At 58.7% G+C, this 6,204-nt stretch overlaps 1 pseudogene; it reads right to left on the bottom strand.

The window, feature by feature from the left end:
- Positions 1 to 1,156: 1,156 nt before the first annotated feature.
- LOC123389323 lies at positions 1,157 to 1,708 on the bottom strand (annotated as a pseudogene).
- Positions 1,709 to 6,204: the final 4,496 nt, after the last annotated feature.

Genomic DNA, 6,204 nt, shown 5'->3' with positions numbered 1-6,204 from the left:
AGGGTGAGTAGAGTTCGGTTTGGGGTGAGGACAAAGTTATGGCAGTGGATGGCGGTGGCAGGTCCAGAAGAGCGAATGTACTTATTGTCACTGAGCTGACCCTGAAATGTGCTTAACAGAGTCGGTTATATGTCTGGTACGCCACAGTAGGAAAGAAGTGAGTCAGGAGGTCTGAGTCATCATGAGTCCCAGGAGGGCCCTAGAGCAGGGATCCTGTATCTTAGTTCTCACTCTCACACTCTGACCCTCGTTGGTGACTGAGCTCACAGTAGGCACTCAGTGAATGCTTGCGAAGACACAGTGCAGGCAGATGGGGGCACAAGTGCAAACCCACCGGTGGGCACTGAGGAGTCCCAACAGGATGCACATCCCGGCGGAGCCATTACAAATACCAGCACAGAAATAGCCACTTAAAACCAAGGCAGGAACCACATATAACCCAGAGGGTTCCATTCTCCTGGAGGATGAGCTAGCGGCCACAGCCAAGGCTTCTGGCAGTCAGGGGACTGGGGGTCTGGCAGGTGGCTCGGCACACCCTCGACCCTGAAGCCCCATGGGACTGGGAGGGAAGACCCAGCCAGGGCCCATTCTGACTCCACAGCGCCTGCAGGGCCACTCCCAGCCCCACCAAGATGTGTCTGTTTAGAACCAGGGAGGAAATCTTTTCTCTCGACTGTTCTTTTTAAAGATGATTGCTCAGCATTGACACAGAAAAATGTCTGACATAAAACTGGAGCCATTCACAGCTGCCAAGGACCCAGAAGTTATCAAAATGCAGTGACCACAAAGAGAGAAACTTGTGTCCCCAGGCTGACATCTCATATGCAGGTGCAGCCCCAGATGTTCAGAGGTCCTGGACATTTGGGCCTCACGGTCTCCCTCAAGGAGACAGAAAAAGGAACCTGCTCTGATGGCTCCACTGGCAGCATCTCCTGATGGAAAGGGGGGCAGCCCCTCATGTGTTCCTGGCGTCCAGGTGATTCTTGGGCACAGCCATGTATCTCAGCTTCTCCATGATTGGGGGGAGGGTGGCCCAGCAGCTTCAGGTCCCACAGATCCTCCAGGGACAGCCCAGCATCTGAAGGTCCCACAGGTCCTCCAGGGGACAGCGTGGCAGCCACAGGTCCCACAGGTCCTCCAGGGCACAACCCAGCCACTACAGGTCCCACAGGTCTTCCAGGGATAGCATCTTCGTGAGCTTGTGGTTGAGCAGGTACCTGCTCGGTGGCTCTTGTCATGCCATATGGCCTCCATCCCATTGGGCAGGTCGACCCCCATTGCATGGTGACAGGCCAAGTTCAGTCAGTGAACCTCCACCACCAATACCCTAAAAAAGGCCCCCAGGTAGTAAATGTTGCCCTGATCCCTGGGGATGTGGGCCTGGGACTCTAGCTGGCATCCGTAGCCAAAGTCCTTGCAGGCTTCGCAGTAGGAACTGGGGTACAGGGTGCCAAAGACGGGGGACAGGATCTCCACACCCATGTGGTCACAGAACTTCAGGTCTACACCTGCACACCAAGTCGTCCACCTCGCAGAGGAAGTGCTGCTCGTAGAAGCAGCTGACCATCACCATGTGCTCCATGGACACATCCTGCCAGTGTGGAGCACCACAGACCTGGAGGACCACCGCCTTCCAGCCCTCCTGGTGGGTACACAAGGACCCGGCAGCAAGCTGGTCAGTGAAGATGTAGACCCTGTGTCTCACCATGAAGACCACTATCTTTCAGCCCTCCTGGAGGGGCACATGGACCCGGCAGCCAGCAGGTAGTAGGTGACCCTGTGTCCCACCATGGAGGGCTTCTCCACTGTCTGCAAGAACAGGTCCAGGAAGCTATAGGGACAGGGGACAGGGCATGAGAAGGTTCACTGCCAGAGGCTGGCAGCAGGACCCCAGAGCTGGGGGCCATGAACATGTACACCTTCTTCAAGGGGGCAGGCTCTGGGCTGTTTTAAGCAACAGTCACTCTCCCAGCCTGTCCTGAGTGAGTCTGCCCCTGGGGTCTCCCTGCCTCCTGCTCCCAGAGATGGGGGCCATCACCCCATCTTACAAAGGGGACCCTAAGGCTTAGAAGGTTGGAAACCCATGCAGCCCTACATTTAAGTTGGGGGGGAAGCTCACATACACACAGCAGGCATGAGGCAGGTCATCAGGGGGCAAATCGCGGCTCAGCCAATGGGGAAACAAGCCGGACGGGAAGCAGGAGGAGGGAACGGTGCTCCTGGCAGAGGCACAGCATAGGCAAAGGCTTGGGTTCCAGCCTGAGGCACCTGTGGGAATCCACACTCCGGGGTGCCCACCGAGGGGGGGGTCCCCGTGGGAGAGGTGAGGCTGGGAGGGGGGCAGGAGGGGAGCAAACCACAGAGAGGCCCGAAGATTATGTTCCAGAAAGATCACTGTGGTTACTGGAGGAGGACGGGCTCTGTGCCGGCGAGGACAGGGAGACCCTAACCCTAAGGCCACCCTAACCCTAACCCCCATCCTAACCACGAATACCAACCCCAATGAAATCATCACAAAATCAGCGAAATGCAGTCCTATACGTTTCTTTAAGCAAATGTGAGGATCCTGGTCAGGAACATTGCGAAACCGAGAGCTCGCGGCCCCGCCGTGCGCCGTAAGCCAGTGTCTGTTCCCAGGCGTCTCCCGCTGTGCAACAGAGTGAAACAATGTTGCGCGGCGCAATGAGTGCGGGAGTAAAACCACGCGGTCTCTAAGTGACGCGTTAAAGGTTCTGACCCAAATCCACGTCTGCTGCCGAGACAACCTCTCACGAACGCAGGAAGAAGGGGTCATTTTCCCGTAAATCTCCGGCGAACACGGCGCGCACGTCTGAAGGCCGCCGGCTCCCCTCGGAGTCCGGAACGGGGGCGGACGCTGGTGCCCACCGAGGGACAGACCCCAGGACCGCACTCGGAGGCGGCGTCCGGGACTCACGGTCGGACGCGGCTGCGGGACCGAGGGAGGGGACCGGGGAGCTGGTGGGTCGCGCGCACAGTCCCCTCGGGGACAGCGAGAACGTTCCGGAGAACGACGTGCGGCATGTGGCCTCGGCCGGGGCGGCGAACTGCCACCCGCCGTGTCTGAAGCGGGCCGTGTCGTCGTGTTTAGTCGCCGTGAGGACGCGAAGGATGACGCCTGTCACCACGCGCGTGGACCCCGGGAACGGCCCCAGGGACACAGCCCTGTGGAAATGCCCCTCAGACGCGACCCTCCGCGCTCCGTAAGCCCGTCCGGGTCGTGCACACGGGGGACTCTCGGGAGCGGCTCCGGAGGGAGAAAACCGGTCGGGACCGGAGAAGGCGCCGCGGACGGGGCGGCGGGCGGTGACCGGCGACGTGGGCCTGCGGTCCGGGGACCACTGCGGGCGCCATCAGGGTTTCCTCACCTGGGGTTCCGTGGGGGTTCCGCGGGATGGTGTCGCTGTTTGGGGTCAAACGCCCCACGCAGCCCGTGTCACACGACCGACGGTTCGGAAGCGACGGCGGGGGGTCTGCGTGCAGGATGAGCGTCTCTGTGAGACCCGCAGATCCGAGGTCACCGCAGAGGACGCGGCACTTCCCGACCCCCGCAGCACCAGGTCGCAGGAGCAGAGCCGACGTCGGGCTCCGGGAGGGAGGCCGAGCCCGCCCGGTCCAGGTCCCCCGCGCGGACGGGCCACTCGCCCTCGCAGGAGGCCGCGGCGGGAACCTCCGTCCCCCCGGCCCCCGCCTCTCTCCACGGACGCGCCCTCCCGGCAGCCCTCCCGGCTTCCCGCGCCTTGTCCGGGACCCACCGAGCCGGGGACAGGCCGGTGCTCCGACGCCGCGCGCCGCCGCCGACGGACACGGAGCGGGACGCGCGGGGACGGGAGACGCTCGGGCTCGGGGACGAACCGCGCCGGGAAACACCCGCCGTCCCCGCCGCCGCCTGCAGAGCCCACGCTGTCGCTCCCGTTCACCCGGACTTTGGCCCCGCGGCAGGTGTGGACGCGGACCGCGGCGGGCGGGGCGGGGGGAGCGCGAGCCCCGAGGGGGCGGCAGGAGCCGAGTCCGCCGCGCCCGGACACAGCCGCGACCCGGGGCGCATCCGAGCCCGGACCGGGGGACCCCACAGCCCCGCACTCAGCCCTGCGGGACCACCGCGCCGCCCACAAAGCCGCGGAAGCCGCACCGTCTACACAGCGCGCCCTTCCTCCACGGAGCCCTGCGAACTCCGCACCCCGTCGGCAGTGCACGCCCCGGCGGCTTCTGCTCACCTTCCCCCACGACCGGGCCTGAGGGGGCTGGACTCGTGTCAGCGTGGACGCGGCCCCGCGCCCTCCACAGCGGGTCCTGTCGGCGTGGACGCGGCCCCGCGCCCTCCACAGCCGGCCCTGAAGAGGCAGGTGCAGGCAGAACCGAGGGGGTTGACGGAACCGCCTCCCTTGGGTCGGGAAACCCCTGCGGGCAGTGGAGGAAAGTGCAGAACTCACGTGGCTTCTCCAGTCAGACTGAATCCATTCACTTTTGGAAATTCAAACAAATGGAGCCCAGTATCCCCTCACTTCTCCAGAAATACTTTAAGAACAGCTCGTGGGAAACAGCATGCCACACAATGCAATGCAATGAAATCGAGGCCCGAATGTTACAACTGACTCCAAAATTTACTAAAAATTGCAGATAAATTTAAAGTGCAAAACTACTGAAATATCAAAAAGAAAACATAAAATCTACATGACCTTGCATGTGGTGATGAGTTTTGACACACAACACCAAAACCTTGATTCCCAAAAGAAAAATACGGTAGCACAACCTTTATCAAATGTAAAGTGCTCTGTGAAGGGCCGTGCTCAGAGAATCAGAAGACAAACCCGCAGCCTGAAGAAAATATGTGCAAAACACGCGTCTGGTAATGGATCTGGATCCAAAGTATACAAAGAACTCTCAGAAAACTCTCAGAACTCAATGATCCAAAAACATACAATCTCAATGAAAACGGGTAAAAATCTAGGGAGACACCTGGCCAGAGAAGATACACAGAGAGTAAATAAGCATACAAAAACCCTCAGGAAATGACAGATTGCTACACACCGGCTAACTGCTACACTCAAGGAAAACAAAAAAAAGCACCAGTTGTTGGAGGCAGAATGGCAGCAGCTCTCCTTCGCTGGGGGGACGCAGGTACAGGTGCTGGGGAAGTGAGACTTGGTCGTGGGAAATCTCACAAAAACGGAGTCTGGGAGGGTTCCATCGGGGAGATTCTCATGCACCAAGTTTACCCCAATCACAGGCCCAACAGGAAGACCTAGACCTCGCCCAGTCTGTGCCGTGTTCTTACCCCAGAAGGAAGAAAGGTTCCCTCCTCCCAGGCAACAGCTCAGCCAGTGAGAAGCCACTACACCTGAGCCCCCGGTTAGGACAGCTGGTTAGGACAGCCCCTCCTAACGTCTGCTTTCCTCTGTAAAAGAGCACAACCCTCTGCTTTGCTCTGCGTACTTGTCTGTGGTTTCACCTAAGCTTGCTTGTCCTGGACTGAAATTCTCAACTACTCCCAAATAAATTCATTCTTCCTGGTAAAATAACCGGCAATTCCATTTTTAAGGGTTAGCGAAGGCAGTTTGGCATTTTTTTTTCCCAATGCTAAATAAGTCTCACTTAGGATCCAACCATCATCACACTTCAGCTATTTGGGTAACTGCTTTGGAAAACTGTTTCCAAACAAAAACTCACATTCAGCTATGCACAGCAGCTCTATTCCTAATGGCTAAAATTTTAAAGAAATCAGGATATCCTTCAGCAGATGAGTCCGTAATCAAACTGTGGCGCGTCCATGAGACAGAAGCAGAACACTCCCCCTCACAGTATGTCTCCTTAGCACAAGGGTTAGGTGGGTCTGGTTAATTTTAAGCAGCAGCAGACAGGGGCGCCTGAGGGACTCAGTCGGTGGACTGGCTGCCTTCTGCTCAGGTCATGATTCCGGAGTTCTGGGATGGAGCCCCGCAACACATAGAGCTCCTTGCTCAGCGGGCTCCTGCTTCTCTGCCTGCCCGCCCTGTGCTTGTACTCCCGCATTCTCCACTCTAACAAATAAGTAAATCACCTTTAAAAAAAAAAAAAAAAAGAGGGGCCCTGGGTGGCTCAGATGGTTAGGCATCTGCCTTCGGCTCAGGTCTTGATCTCCAGGTCCTAGGATCAAGCCCCATGTCAGGCTCCCAGGTCAGCAAGGAGCCTGCTTCTCCTTCTCCC

This window comes from Mustela putorius, unplaced genomic scaffold, assembly GCF_011764305.1.
Source record: "Mustela putorius furo isolate JIRA1106 unplaced genomic scaffold, ASM1176430v1.1 tig00003972_pilon_pilon_pilon, whole genome shotgun sequence".
Classification (NCBI taxonomy): domain Eukaryota; kingdom Metazoa; phylum Chordata; class Mammalia; order Carnivora; family Mustelidae; genus Mustela; species Mustela putorius.
Note: the sequence above shows the minus strand (reverse complement) of the source record. Positions and strands in the feature narration are given on the sequence as shown.